Genomic DNA, 16,363 nt, shown 5'->3' on the forward strand with positions numbered 1-16,363 from the left:
CAAAGCACATTACCAAAACTAAACTTGTTCTGAGTTGAGTATTTCAATGTGACATACTCTTAGCATAATATGTGCACTATAGATAGTTTATATTCTGTTTCCATGGTAGAGTTGTAGGAAGTGGTTATAATGTTTGCATGAACGAACGACTATCGCCTAATGCTCAGTGTTGTCCCTGAACTATCAAAAGTGGTCGTTTCGGTCCTTAAAATTCACTTTTAGATTCAATTTCGTCCTCAATCTATCAAAGTGGCCATTTCATTCATCAAACTTTACTTTTGGTCTCAGTTTCATCTACAATTTGTCAAAGTGGATGTTTCGGTTGTCAAATTTCTCTTTGGGCTCATCATTGCTCCTCGGTCTCATCCAATGTGCCTTGTTTCTCTTTGGTCACTATTGAGAGGATTGCAAGCCGTGTTGAGCTAAGGAGGCTAGGATATGGGTTGGTGACATAGCTTGGTCCGATGACTGTAGGTGGAGGGATGCATGTGGGTTTAGGCGGTAGAGTGTTGCGGTGGAGGCCTTTAATCTGCAACAGCTCCAGGATTTACTTTAGTACCTTAAGAAATGTAAATGAAGTGTGGCAGGCCATATAGGATGAGGAATAAAGATGTGCATAAAAGAGAAGTTTGAGGACTTTTAACTGTCACTTTAATAGTTTATGAATGAAACTGAGCCAAATTGCAAAGTTTCATGATTGAAATAGCGATTTTGATAGTTCAAGGAAGGAGTGGGCATAGTTAACCAAAACCGACAAACCGAACAAAAAAATTCGAAACCGAAAAAATCGGTTCTTATTCGGTTCAAGATTGCAAGGAACCGAAATAACCGGAAAATTTCGGTTCCAACTCTCAGATAACCGAATTAACCGAACAAACCCAAATACATGAATTGTGCTTCCCTTACTTGTCTTTTGTAAGGCTATGTTTGATTTATGTGTGATGTCTCATATTAAATTGCTATGTATTTGTGTTACTATATTGCTATTGTTCCCTTATCAATTAGTATTATCTAAAATAGAGGTAGTGTTGTCTAAATTTGCTTTAAAACCTAATTTTTTTGTTGTATTAACTTATATTAAAAAATTCAATTAGTACAATTAGAACCGGAACTGAAATAACCGAAAAATGAAATGCTCGGTTCCTAAAATTTATTGGAATCGATTGGTTCCCATTTTCTAGAAACCGAATTTCTTCAACCAAACCGAGAACCGAATGCCCAAACCTAGTTCAAGGACGTGATTAACCCCAAAAGTAAACTTAAGAGTTGAAACAACTATTTTGATAATTCATACTCAAAATTTAAACGGCTACTTTGATAATTCATACACAAAATTAAGCATTAGTGAAGGATAAAAATTGCTATTCCTCTTACCGCCCCTGCTCGTTTTTTTTAGAAACCCGGCCCTGCTCGATACGCTCCGAGGCTTTAGGCCTCTTGCGGTCTTGCCCACCTGGCGTAACTCTAGCAGCCCAGTCCACGGGCGCAGCCATAGGAAAACTTGGAAGCCCATAAACTTGCTCCATCGACTCCCGCACCGGGAATGAGGCCCTTCTCGAACTCAACCGGCAGTCCTCGTCACTCCGGCCGACTTCGCCTGGCTCGATCCTATCTTGCTCATAGACTCGTCTCCGGCCCTCCTGCAGTCCTGCGCCTCCCACTCTGCATCACGATTCGCGATGCAGCCTGCTGAGAAATCGGTGAGACGAATGCTGCTGCCCCGGCTCGGCCGTAGTGCCAACGCTGTAGCAAGCGAGAATGCAAGATGGCAGCCGCGAGCGCAGGGGTGCCACGGCTGCCACTGTGGTCGGCCAGTCGCTGCTAGTGCTAGCCTCAACGCGCGACCCACCGGCCACCGTGGCGTGTTTCAACTTTCAAGGCTGGCCTCCTTCACACCATTTTCTGCTGCGGAGGGCGATCCCACCACGCGCCCACCACCTGCTCGTGCAAATGCGCAGTACGGCCGGCCACAACGGCACCACCCCCTTCATCCACCAGATTACTCTGGGAGCTGGGAACCACAACAGCTAGCGGTGGGAGCTGGGAACCACGACAGCTAGCGGGGACCATGAGAGGATTGGCATTAGGGGAACCGAATTCCAGCACTGAGCTTCTCTTCAGCTTGACATATGGTTTTAGCTAGGCATTCGACAAGAATCAGGAACATGCAGCTCCTTGCTGACGAGGGTGTGGGAAGCCCAGGAGGAGCAGCGTTTTTTCTACCGTTGCATGTGCAGATATGCTGAGATCCATTTCTCGGAGCCACAGGTTGATTACTATGTAGTCTTTTGTCATGGAGCCATATATCTTCTATCATTCTTTTACCTCTGAATGACCTTCTATGACCACGTTGTGCTCCTGTCAGAAGAAAGAAAGGCAATCTTCTCCATCTGAAGTGGATGCCACAGAATGGCGCACATTTACACACCGACGGACGGCTATTGCCTATGGCTATGGATTCACTTCTATCTTAAAGGTCAGAACTATGAACTGCCAGTTCGTCTTGTAGATGTATCACTGATTAGGCTGCTAACTAGATGCTTATATCATCGTGCTTTGAGCTTTTTGTAGGCATTGCTCAAACTCAATAGTCATAGCTTTGTCTCAAATGGTGTAAAGCCGTGAATCTGATGAACCAAAGTGCTTGATAGGCTTTGCTCCCACATCATCTGAGTACTAGAAGTTGCACTCTACTATGCCTATTACACAGCACATGAGTCAGAACTCAGAAACCATTGGAGAACTAGGAGGACCAACTCTACTTTTATCTATGCACTTGCACATTCCTCGACACAGAAACTATTGTGTTACCTCTTTTTAATTTGTCACGCTTTTCATGGGAATGGTGTGAAACTCTGAATATAATAGCACGTGTGATCTGCTAAACAATTGGAATATTTGCCAAGGTGGAAATGGAATAGTGCCATAAATCTGCAAGCTAGGCATGTTTTGAAGTGAGAAACAGTAAGGAACAGATTAGACACCGAGTTCCACTATATTTGGTTAAAAGGGAAGGTTTGATGTACCTAAAAAAATGTTTGACAATATCATTTAGATGTATAGGCAGACCTTTCTGGCCACAGTTCTGGTTCACAAAGTGCTAATCATTCTTTGACATTTCTTGGTCAACTATAAGGCATAAATAATGTGTGGTAGGTTTAGCTTTCTGCCTACCAATTTGTGCATTAGCAGTTTTAGGCTGATATTTATAAGTTGACGCATGGATCAAACGGGGTCTAAAAGCTTAAATGTGAATAACGTTTATGCCTAGTGAAAGCTGGGTTACCCTCCGGTGGGTGCGCATGTTAGGCACAATAAGATGGGACCATCCCTGGAATATCTCTGATGGCAACAGGATATCGATGATGTTCCCCTGAAATTGGCTGACACTGACAGTTAAATCAGATGAGTGCAACATATGATTGAGCAGAATTTTGCCTTCAATCTCTGGTGGCCCTGTCTTCAGGGTTCTCTTTTGCAAAATCCCCAAACTTTTAACATCCCAATCCCGTGTTATGATATTGTTTAGATAGTCTAATTATCTTCCCTCTAAAAACTAATTGAGCTCTATATATTTTTTGCTTTCCAACTTGTTGGGTGCATGAAAAATATCACATGGGTGTAAATTATTTAAAAAATTCTATGATAGACTATATCCAGAGAAATATAGGATAGCTAAGGACCAAATTCTGCATTGGCCTCGAGAGGGGAATGCTATCAGGTTGCCTATGAACTTTTAAGAATACAGTTATGATGTTTGGTTCAGATTGTTAGGAAAAGTTAGCTAGGCTAGCCGTATACAAGAAAACTTCTAAGGTACAACCGTACAAGAGGGGAAACATTGTTCACTCGCTCATTCTTCCTGGAGTTCTCTTTTGCTATGTTTCTAAACCAATGATCACTTCTATGGTATGGTTTTGATCTTTGGTTCAGCTGAAAATATGTTGTATAATTACTGGTTGGATTGGTTATTTGAGGTTTAAGGAACTACAGCAGAAAAGAGAGTTCATGCATGCTATATACTACTAGGAAAATATGTTGCTCTAAACCAAATAGGCATGAAAAACGTTTCCAAAAGTATTGGTGATATAGAATATGCTACCATCAACCATCCCACAGGATTTCAGCTCAAACGATGACTTCACAACAAACCGTAATCGATATTTTCTTCTTCTGTTTGTTTCAAAAAAAATATTTTCTTCTTCTGATTCCCTAACGTTGTCCCCTCTTCCTCCACAAGTCATTGATTGATTTGTATTGTAATATATGATCGAATGCTTGATGGCAGTATACTGCACGTTGATGGTTTTTTCTTTCCAATTTTTCATGACTATCATGTGGCGTTTCAAGGCTTGAGATAGTTCCTGAAATTCTGTATTGTCCAAATGCCCGCTTATACGAAGCTGAGGTGCTTGGATAAGAGCCAAGAGGGGAAACGGATTCATAAACTCTGTTGCCTAGGCGGCTACCTACGCCAACGCCACTTCAGATGTGCTAGTCAGGCACCATTTCAGCCGGTTTGTGAACTAACCGACTTAATGGCCGTCTGGCTCCCGCTGAGTGCGGCGGCAAACCTGAAATGAAATGCCACAATCTCCTACGCTGTGCTCGCCGGAGCCTACCACAGATGCCGCACCCGCCATTTTCGTGACCGTCGCTGTTCCCTGGCGCGGCGGCGCACACATGCTCCCCAGACACCCAGCCACTCATAATGCACAAGCACAAAGCGGGGGGAAAGCCGTCCGTCGTGCGCCGCACAATCATGGCATCCCGGCCGGAAGACATCTGCGGCCTTCATTAGGCCGTTCCAACCCACGGCAGACATGCCAGTCCACAGCCACTCTAACCCTGCAGACGGCAGACTTCTCTCTGCACTCTCTAGCTGGCTATCGTCATCCCCCGGTGCCAGTGGTTAGTGTCACTGCCCTAGTGCCTTTCCGTCGAGGACAGGATGAGGGTGCGCATGGCCATTCTCCTCCTGTTCCTCTTCCAATCCGCGTTGACGTTGGCGGACAGGCGTGCCGTGGACCTGCAGCGGGAGAAAGCCACTCTGCTGGCTCTGAAGCAGGGGCTCACGCTGCCGTCGGCAGCGGCCTTCGCGGACTGGAACGAGTCCAACAGCAACGTCTGCGGCTTCACCGGCATCACCTGCGACTGGCGGCGGGAGCACGTTGTTGGGCTCTCTCTCGCCAACATGGGCATCACTGGCGCTATTCCATCAGTCATTGGCGAGCTCTCGCACCTCCGGAGCCTCGACGTGTCCAACAACAACGTCTCTGGCCCGGTACCGACGTCCGTCGGCAACCTCACGCGTCTCGAGAGTCTCTTCATGAACAACAACAATATCTATGGCACCACGGCTTCCATCTTCAGTAACCTGTTACCACTCCGGAGGCTCCGGAACCTCGACGTCTCCTACAATCAGCGACGGAGGCAGCGGTGGGGCTGGGGGGCTCTAGCCACCAATCTGGGACACGTGGAGCCCCCTAAGCCCTCTCTTGAAATTTTATGCATATATGTATTATGTAGGAGGAACTAAGGTTAAAAGAAGATAAAAAAAATCTCTATTCTTTTGTTAAGCCCCTGCTAATTTTTTTTCTGGCTTTCTCACCGCCTACAATCGCATCATCGGTGCCATTCCGCTGGCCATCGGCAGCCTTTTGCAGCTCCAAAGCCTCAACGTCTCCGACAACATCTCTGGCACCATCCCTCCGTCCATCGGCAACCTGACTCTCCTTGAGTTCCTATACATGCAAGACAACTTCATCTCTGGAGGCATCCCTCTGGCCTTCAGCAACCTAACAATCCTCCAGGTGATTGAAATGTCCGGCAACAAGGTGACGGGGCAGATTCTAGCCGAGCTCTTCAACCTCCGGAACATTGAAGCCATTGACCTCGGCAGTAACCAACTCCACGGAGGAATACCACCTTCCCTTTCCGAGCTGACGGCCATGAGCTATCTCGGACTACGTCAAAACAACCTATCCGGGACCATCCCACAAGCTATCTTCCTCAGCTGCACACAGTTGGGCCTCGTCGACATCGGCAATAATAGTCTTTCTGGCGAGATCCCCCGTGCCATCTCGAGCACCACCAAGTGCCAGTTCGTCGTCATCAACCTCTACTCCAACAAGCTCCAAGGGACACTTCCACGGTAGATCGCCAACTGCACTGATCTGATGGCGCTAGATGTGGAGAGCAACTTGCTGGACGACAAGCTGCCTACGAGTATCATCTCGGGCAAGAAGAAGTTCATGTACCTTATAGACTTGTAGGACCTCTAGTGTAGATTAGTGGGGAAATTCTGAACTTAGCAGACTTGGTAATGTACCTCGTCAAGTGCAGTCGCGGCCGTGGCACCGCCAACAAGGTGGCCACGACGTATCGGTGTAGGGGAAGCCATGCAGGCGCCCGCTAGGTCATCGACGATAGCAGCAGCGTAGGCGCAGACCAGTGGTGACGTTAAAGGCGGTGTGGACTTCCCGTCGCTTACAGCGAGCCCTTCTAGATCGGACTAGGGCTAGGAACCTCGGTGGGACGCTGGCGGCTACGGTGAACCTCATACCTTGCGCCTCGGCCCCCACCTTCCTCTTTATAGCGCTGCGTGATCGGGGGCCATCAGCTAGGAGAACGGTTGGGCGCCCTCGATTAGGACGCGGATCAAGGGCCTAATTGACCATTGGACCAACTGGTGGAGATCAATCTAACATTCTCCCACTTGATCTCACCTTATGACTTAAACTTAACTTACTTTATCTTTTTCCCATTCCATCGCAGATCAGTGCATAGAGCGTGCCTCATTGTCACGGTCAGTTGTCATTAGGTTAAACAGCTACAATACACCTTTCTGTTTTAAAACAAATTCTCAACTATATCCCTAGTATCCAGAAATCATAGGATTTCCTGTAAACCCATGTCGACTGTGTGTTCTTTGAATGCACTGGGTGGTTAGCCTTTGGTAAGCAGATCCGCAAGTACTTGCTTGGTACTTATATGCTCAATGCTTTCAAAATGATTCTGGGTTTTCTCCTTTACAACATATAACTTAATGTCAATGTGTTTGGCAGCACACTTGATCTGTTGTCTTAGGAGTTAATTACTTTAAATGGTTATTGCTGTTGACTACCATTGTTAAATCCGGGTACATATTCCCTTAACCACTTTTGCCTGTTCCTGAGGACTTATGACAAGCTATACTATGGTATGCATCATTGATGACATCACAACTGTTTTATTGGAGCTTTTCCACAATAATACTCTAACTGTGAGTGTTAGCAACTACTGTGGATTTTACTACACATCTCGTCAAAACTTAACATTTGTACCGACAACTATTTGAGAGTACTTGTTCTTTCTTATTCAGCATGAGTCATATGATACTTTGCAAAAATTGCAAGACATTCTTAACTCCATTCCAGTGATTTATACCTGGACTGGACTTCTACCAAAATATCCTGGATACGTAAGCTACGTCAGGATAAATTCTTACTTGTACATTCATTAAGCTTCCAACAGCTGAAGCATATGGAACCATGTTTATTTGATCGATCTCATATCGGTTCCTAGAACACTGAAAGTTCTCAAATCTATTACCCTTGACTATAGGAGCAGGCTTATGTTTACTCGTATGTATACTTTATTTCTTTATAATATTTTCTAAGTATGCCTTTGCGATAGTCCTAATACCCCTTTTCATCTATCTCGGTGAATTTTAATTCCTAAAATCAATGAGGCTTCACCAAGATCATTCACATTGAAACTTGAGGACAAAGACTTCTTCTTCTTCAATAGCAGATTAACATTACTACTAGTGAGTAGGATGTCATCTATACACAGGATGTGGAAAAAGAATTTTCTATTCTAGAATTTCGCATAAACGCTATTGTCCTTCTCATTTTCTTTAAATACAAACTTTCTTATCGTTTCATCAACTTCAAATACTACTGTCTAGAGACTTGTTTTAACCCATCAATGGATTTTATAGGCGGCTTCTCATATGTTCTTTTTCTTCCACGACAAAACCTTTGGGTTGTGCCATGTAAACGTTTTCATACAAATCCCCGTTGAGGAATGTCGTCTTTACATTCATCTGATGTAACTCTAAATCGTAATGTGCCAATAACACCATTATGATTCTAAAAGAATCCTTGCATGAGACTGGAGAGAAAACTCTCATCGTAATCTATTCATTCTCTTTGCGTAAAGCCTTTTGCTACAATTTATGCTTTATATCTTTCCACATTCTCTTTAGAGTCACATTTTGTCCTGTAGACCCTTTCACAGCCTACTGTTTTGGATCCATTAGGAATTTCTTCTAAGTCCCAAACATCATTGGTATTCATCGAATTCATTTAAACTTCCATAGCTTCTTGCCATTCAAAAGAGTAAATGCTTCTCATAGCTTCTTCAAATGAGGTGGGATCACCCTTCATTTGAATTTCTTCACTAACATAGACTTCATAGTCATCAGAAAACTGGTTTACTAGTTCTTTAAGACCTTCTAGGGCCTCAGCTACTGGCACTTTCATGTGGGGCTGTTGTTGCTCTTCATTGCCAAGAGGCAATTGATTCTACAGGCTCCTATATCACAAGATCTTTGTTTATATTATTCATCTTTCAAGAGCCGACAACAGGTGTTGTATAAGTCATACAACATCAACAGGTATCGAGAAATTTGTTATTTTGAATCACTAAAGTGGGCACGCAGTCCCGTTTCTCTTCAAGTCATAGGTCTCTACATACTGTGCTCCTCCAAATCATCCCATCTTTTATAAAGATAGTATAACTTCTAATTTCTTATTTGGGTTCAATCTGTTAAAACCTTATATGGCGTTTTAAGCACCGCTTTAATATCTTTGATGGTGACTATGCTATTTTTCTCTTGGAACTTTAAAAAATCTAGAAATTTAGCTGTTTCTCTGCTTAGGGGTATCATTGTTATGACCGACAGTCATATTCATCAAAATCTTTATCTCACTTAGTTTCTTATAAAATCTGTATCTCACTCTTAATGAAGAATACACATTCATCAACATCTTTATCTCACTCTTAATGAAGAGTAATTTCTTAATTGATCTTAATTCTTACTCTTAATTCATCTCACAATTCCCCCCTTGAAATATGGCATGAACCATACTGCCATAATTTCGAGAACTATTCAGAAAACGGTGAACAAGGAGACACTTATGACTTACTTCATTCACACGATTATGCCACACATAAAGTTATTTCTTGATCCGTATAGGAGTACACTTTCCTCATTCCACTTCAAGAACTCGATGAGGTCTTTTATTAATTGTACTTTTGCAAGTTACACTTGCATCTTTTTCTTGTCCTTTGATTAGTATTGACCATGACGGTGCATTTCTATTATGCCATGATCAATACTAGGATAGCATAAGAGCTACCCAAACTTCTCTCGTTATGCGGGATACAAAAACATATGTCATCACAAAACTTCTCCTGCCATACAGGATTGACTAGCATAAGTACTATGCTAAACTTATCCCCATGCGGGATAAATCTATATACAAATTACGATAACGAAAAATTTAGTCACAATGACTAAAACATTCACTTATACTTTATTTTTCAATTAAATCTTCCCATTAGTTCCAATTTAATCAGAAAATTAGTAAACTAACAAAAAACTATCCTGAACTGGCTTGACTCAAGCCCTTTCATTCACATACCCTAGTATTACAGCCCGTTGGCATGTAGCCGAGTGATCTCGTCGGTTAAAAAATAAAACTCACAAGATGCTTCTGCATCAATTCTACATCACCGTTGGGCAGAAAATAGAATTAATGTATAAAACTCATAAATTAACTTGAAAGACATATAACTACTCTTCAAAATTAAATTCTCCCGTTGGTTTAAATTTAATTAAAAGATAATCAACATCATTGCAGCGAAACACAATAATAAAATACATTCTATTAGTTCAGGAGCATTTCTTGGTCATTATCTACTCTCTGAAAAATTGACCATGTTGGTGTAAAATTTATCAGAGATTTAAACTTCTACCTTAAACTCATTATAATATTGTTATCATCAACGTTGGATAGAAAATAACAATACCATAATTTAACATAAACAAATCAGACTACTCCTCTAATTTAAATTTTTCCGTTGATTCTAATTTAATTAGAGAATAAACATAATCATAATTTACTAAAAGTAACGACTCTTCAAATTAAATTCTCCCGTTGGTTCAAATTTAATTAGAAGATAATCAACATTAAACTTTGCAGTGGAAACAAGAAAAAATAATTTATCTACTTTTCAGAAGCATTTTACTGTGTACTTATCTACTCTCTAGATAATTTATCCCGTTGGTTCAAAATTGAATAGAGATGAAAAACTAATCAAAATTCATCAAAATTTGTTTCTAAAAATAATAAGCAAATTCACACTCATTACTGTGCATTCGGCCCAGCCCGGGGAAACAGTGCGCAGCCCATTTCTCTGCGGATCCACGCGCGCGGCTCAGCGTCAACCCAGCGGCCTACTTTGCCGCGCGCGTGCGCCCACTCCCCGCGCCCAGGCTGCAACCTGGGCCTAGGCCGGGATTTTCCAACCCCGCCTGGGCCGGTTTCGGCCTAAATCTCTCTGAGCCGTGCATCTTCATCCGACGACAGCCTTCATTTTCGCGAGATCAAAACCCGGTTGCCTCGACGGTATGCCCTAACCCTAACTCATTTCTACCTTTCTTCTTCTCTTTCATTGCCGCAGCCAGAAACAAAAGGAGCAGCGGTGTAGCGACGCCGCCGCCGGTCCCCTCGCCGGCGTGCGCGCTCGCCCTTGGCTGAGTGCGCCGTCGTCGAGTGGTCTGGGCGATGGTACCCTAGTCCCCCATACGCGCTAACCCTAGCTCTATCCCTCTCTTCGCCGCACACCATAGCTGCCGCACCTGAGATCTGAAGGGCGGACACGACGCAGGTGGCGGTGTCGCCATGGCGCCCTTCGCCGGTGCAGGCGTGCGGCCGGAGCCGCGCGTGGCGCCGTCGAGCGGCACCGTGGTGGTGCTCTTTGCGCCCTGCGCACGTGTACGTGGCGCCGCAGAGCGTCGGCAAGGCGGTGACTCTCTTCCAGCGCGCGCGGTCTTCCCACACGACGGCGGTACCATCGGCGATGAGGAGAACCTGGGTAGGTCTCTCCCCTCGCCGACCTCTCTTCTAGGGTTAGGGTTAGGGTTAGGGTTCTGATCCGATTTGAATCACTTGATTCTTGATTTCTATTCTGTTTTCTACCTCAATCTGCTAGATCTACACACTAGGACCATGGCTCTGATATCATTGATAGACTTGTAGGACCTCTAGGTGTAGATCAGTGGGAAAATTCTTAACTTAGATAAGCAGACTTGGTAATGTACCTCGTCGAGTGTAGTCGCGGCCGTGGCGCCGCCAACAAGGTGGCCGCGACGTGTCGGTGTAGGGGAAGCCGTGCAGGCGCCTGTTAGGTCGTCGACGGTAGCAGCAGCGTAGGCACGGACCAGTTGCGACAGTGAAGGCGGTATGGACTTCCCGTCGCTTACAACGTGCCCTTCTAGATCGGACTAAGGTTAGGAACCTCGGTGGGGCACTGACGGCTATGGTGAACCTCGTACCTTGCACCTCGGCCCCCACCTTCCTCCTTATAGCGCTGCGCGACGGGGAGCCATCAGCTAGGAGAACAGCTGGGCGCCCTCGATCAGGACGCAGATCAAGGGCCCAATTGACCGTTGAATCAACCGATGGAGATCAATCTAACAATACGTGCATTTGTCTAAGAACAGTTTTCGGAGCCACGATGACAACAGCAACTTGGATCCATTCTTACAGGAGGTGGAAGCCGCCGCCGTGGGGATGGGTGGGCAGCTGCCCAGTCGGCTGGGCTCGCTGCTCCCGAGCAACATGTGGCACCTCAACCTGAAGTTGAACGCCATTGACGGCCCGATCCCGGCGTCTATCGGGGATATGACCAGCATGCCGTTGAACCTGTCTAGCAACTTGCTGAATGGGACGATCCCAACGTCCCTCTGCCGTCTGGAGAGCCTGGAGCGGCTCGTGCTGTCCAACAATGCCTTGACAGGCGAAATTCTAGCGTGCATTGGCAATGCCACACACCTCGGCGTCCTCGACCTCGGCAATAACCATCTTTCTGGCGAGATCCCCCGTGCCATCTCGATGAGCACCGAAGGCTGCTGGTTTCTCGTCCTCAACCTCTACTCCAACAATCTGAGAGGGACGCTGCCACGGTGGCTCGCCAACTGAACCACTCTGATGATTCTAGATGTGGAGAACAATTTGTTGGACGACGAGCTGCCTACGAGCATCATCTCGGGCATGAAGGGCTTGATGTACCTGGATTTGTCTGACAACCGTTTCCGGAGCCACGACGACAACAACCGTTGCCGAGCTGGCTCATATCGATGATCTCATCCCGGTACTTGCTGCAGATCGTGCTGTCCAACAACGCCTTGATGGACGAGATCCCGCCGTCCATTGGCAACTCCACAAACCTCGGTGTGCTGGACCTTTCAGGCAACATGCTCTCAGGGAGCATCCCGAGCAGCATCGAGAGCCTTGCCGAGCTCCGTGTTCTCTCGCTGCAGAGGAACTAACTGTCGGGGCAGATACCAGTAGAGAGCCTTGGCCGTTGCACCAAACTGATTCGCCTTGACTTCTCAAGCAACCACTTCACCGGCTCCTTAGGGCATGTACAGCCCACAGACACGGGGTTGTCTACAAGTTCCTAGAATCTAACACACAGCTAAACAGACAGATCATACAATGGGCTGTTTATTTGACTGTCTGCAAGCTGTTTAATGTTTTTATATAGCTATGATCAAGTATAAATATGATTCCTATATACCATTATGTGGCTAGCTGATCATATAAACCAATATTTAACTCACGCTAGCACAAAAAAAAAAGCATTCATACTATCAATTGCTCTACTTTTCCTGTTACTGTTACTGTTATATTCAGAAACCTGTGCAGGTAGCATCCTGATGAGTGCCCTCACTGAAATTTCAGAAAATATACAGGGACCAGAAATCTGTACAGGGAACAGAAACCTGGGATGATCACTACAAGTAAAATGCACAAGTACAGCTACCACTTGTCATCATTCAGTTCACTAAAAAACAAGCAAAACTGTCATTTCACATTCAGACTCACACTATCATGTAACATTTCACACTGCCATTTCCAGAATCAAACAGAGAGTAACATACTACATAGTTAATGAGTCATGATGACAACAACTAGTCTCATCTTGATCTTCTGGTTCGCCAGGTACTTGTAACTGCAGAGAAGAAGGCAGCATACTTTTAGAAGTGACAAGCAATTCAGTTAGACTGCAATTGAAAGCTAGTTTCAGAAGTTCAAAAAATAAGCTATTTTCAGAGAACTTTAATTACAGAACAACAAAACATTCAGCCTAATACATACATAGTAAATTATATCAAATGAACCTGAACATTCATACAAAAGTCAGAACTTCAGGAAAAAGCATAAATTTCTTGAACCTGAACCCATAATTTTCAGAACAAGTAATTCTCAATAACAAGTTTTTAGTCCAAATTTTCAGATAAGCTACAGCTTGCAATATTTTCAGATAAGCATTTTCAGATCGTAGGTTCATGATGGACAGATGACAGAGAGGTAAAGAAATATGAATCTCAAGTTTCAGAATTGCATCAGCTACCATTTCACAGTTATAGGTGAATCCATTTCTATGTGTACCTTCAACAGATCAGTAGCAGCTAGCATTACCTTCTCTAGCACTTGTATGACACATCGATCAGGCATATTCTAAAATATTTATATCGTTTATGTTTCAAAAAATATATTTATATCGTCAGTGTCAGCGTCCTACTAGCTAGCTCCTAACACTAAACTAACAATGCAAGTGAGTTGAATATTGACAATGGGTAAGACAATGGGTAACCCGGATTACCAGATCTTTCAAAAAAAAAAGACAATGGGTAAGACAGCGAAGTGCGCAAAGCTGGACTAATCAGTTGTGCATGAATCAGAGCATCAGTGTTCAAAGTTGTACAAAATGCTAGTGCTGACAAAAGCTGCAGGTGCTATCTCAGTACCAAATTTCAAATCCAAATGCAAACAAAAGTTGAAGGTGCTATCTCAGTACCAAATTTTAAATCCTAGTGCTGAAAAAAGTTGAAGGTGCTATCTCAGTACTGTAGGGTCGAGATGGCGGACTAGAGGGGGGTGAATAATCATTTCTAAAATTAATCGCGTTGGCTAACCGAAACAAATGCGGAATTATAACTATCGGTCTAGCCAAGAGACGCTGAAAGATGATTGGACGTGTCAGGTCCAACTCGACCGGACACAAGCCAGCGTCCGACCCCTCTCCCGCTGCGCGCCAAGTTCAAACGCCGCCACATCACCATGACCTGACACATGAACACTGTTCTGCCCGCGTCCGGTCACCTCCTTCTTCTCAACGTCCGGTCATTGAACTGAGCCGCGCCATTCTCTGCGCGTGATGACCGGACTCTCCCGGGGTGAGTCCGGTCACCTCGGAGCCAGAGTCTGGTCACTCACAGTGACCTCTTTTCACCTCCGTTTCTTCACCGAGTTAATCCACATCAACTCCAACATCTTCTCCTTTGCAAATGTGCCAACACCACCAAGTGTACAACAACTTATGCAAGTGTGTTAGCATTTCACAAACATTTTTCTAAAGGAGTTAGCCACTTCATATCATCACGTGGACGTATTGGTTCATCGATCTTGACTTCACTTGCTCTTCACCGTTGCTTCGGTCCATCGGCGCCAAGTCACCACTCAACTTGCCCTTCACACTTGCAATCGGTCTGTCGAGTCAAGTCTTGTCACGATCTTCTCCACCTTGATCACATGACTCCATGTCATGTCTGTGGCAGAACCGTCCGAAATAGCATACTCACGGAGGCGCTCGTCTTCCATCAGACACTAAGCACCCCGAAAGCAGGCTACAATGAGCGGTGTCTGTCGGGCGCACCCCGAGGGAGAACCCAAAAGATCCACATTTTTCCCAAGTATCCAGTAATGAGAACGAGTTACAATACCAGTTCATTTCATACATCAGAGTTTCTTAAAAAGTACATTATTACAATACCAAATACCAGAGTGCGGAATGATAACAACGGAATTTAAAAATAACATCTAGCGGTAGGGGCGAGGATTCCGTCTGAGCCCACCAGAAGGATCCTCCAAACATAGGTACTCTTCAAGCCTCACCTGCAACAGGGGTAAATGAACCCTGAGTACACAATGTACTCGCAAGACTTATCTGACTAGTGAGAATAATTTCCCGACTCCAAGGAATATGATAGATTTTATGGTTTGCTGGTTTTCTTTAGCAGAAAGCAATACTAATATTGAGTCCTTATTTATGTATTATTATCATTAGCCGTATTAAGTTAGCATCTAGCCAGTCTATATAAGCACCTGTTCTATTTTCAAGCAAGAGTTGAGCAATCAGTTATATTTCTTCTCCTTTCCATTTTCAGTTCTTACTACGGTGCTAAACCGCAGACAAGCCGTACCGGATTTCCCGGCGATTAACGAATCAATGTGCCCAGCTGGGTGCCCCGAAACACACGCCCCGCTTGTACCCCAGGCACAAGCAGGACTAACCCATCACTCTCCTGTCCCGGGTGTTCAGGTCCCCGTCCAAACTTGGACTCCAAGCCCCCACATCTTGAGTCCCTGACTCCGTGTGGTGCAAGGACCTCCACCATTCCCGCCTCCAATCAGTCGGTCCGGAAAGAGCCGGATCTGCGACAAGAGAGCAACAAGTCTCCCCTGCACCCATACCCAAGTATGCGCTCGGGACAATAAATCTGTGACTTGCCTAGAGCCATATGCAACGACCAGTCCTTAATCGACACGGACAGGGAAAAGTGTAACCGAGTCATGCCCTGTTGGCCGCAGGACACAACCCCTTACACCCACCCGTACCCAATTCATATCCCTGCCCAGTCACCATTTTTCTTTCCATCATTTTATCATGAGTGTTCATATTTTATTACCTATTTGCGAGTAACGGCAGGTTACTCACGCTACCGGTATCCTGAGCATAGTAGCTACTCGGCCTATACTAGTAGGATCATGGGTAAGTATGTTTATGCAGGTAGTTTCCATAAAATGTCTGTAACTTAAATGTGCATCACATATATATATATATTCAGTGATCATAAAAATATGGGCTATGCTCCGGGGCTTGCCTTGGGCAGGCGCCGGGTCAGTAGGGTCAGCACCAACAGGCTCCTAGGCTCCCTCCTGCACGAGGATCTCCTCCTCGTACTCCTCGATCATCTCATCGTACTCCGGCTCGCCGACGGGCACGAAGTCTACCAGTTCAT

The 16,363-nt window shown here is 44.8% G+C and overlaps 1 long non-coding RNA gene and 1 pseudogene across 1 annotated transcript; both read left to right on the forward strand.

The window, feature by feature from the left end:
* Positions 1 to 1,660: 1,660 nt before the first annotated feature.
* Positions 1,661 to 2,855, forward strand: LOC136546261 (uncharacterized). Its single transcript, XR_010781315.1, has 3 exons — positions 1,661 to 2,268; positions 2,366 to 2,476; positions 2,572 to 2,855. It is a non-coding gene; the product is annotated as an uncharacterized lncRNA (long non-coding RNA).
* Positions 2,856 to 4,864: 2,009 nt separating this feature from the next.
* On the forward strand, positions 4,865 to 12,376 carry LOC136546262 (putative leucine-rich repeat receptor-like serine/threonine-protein kinase At2g24130; annotated as a pseudogene).
* The last annotated feature ends 3,987 nt before the right edge of the window (positions 12,377 to 16,363 follow it).

The sequence above is a fragment of the Miscanthus floridulus genome, chromosome 3, assembly GCF_019320115.1.
Source record: "Miscanthus floridulus cultivar M001 chromosome 3, ASM1932011v1, whole genome shotgun sequence".
Taxonomy (NCBI): Eukaryota; Viridiplantae; Streptophyta; class Magnoliopsida; order Poales; family Poaceae; genus Miscanthus; species Miscanthus floridulus.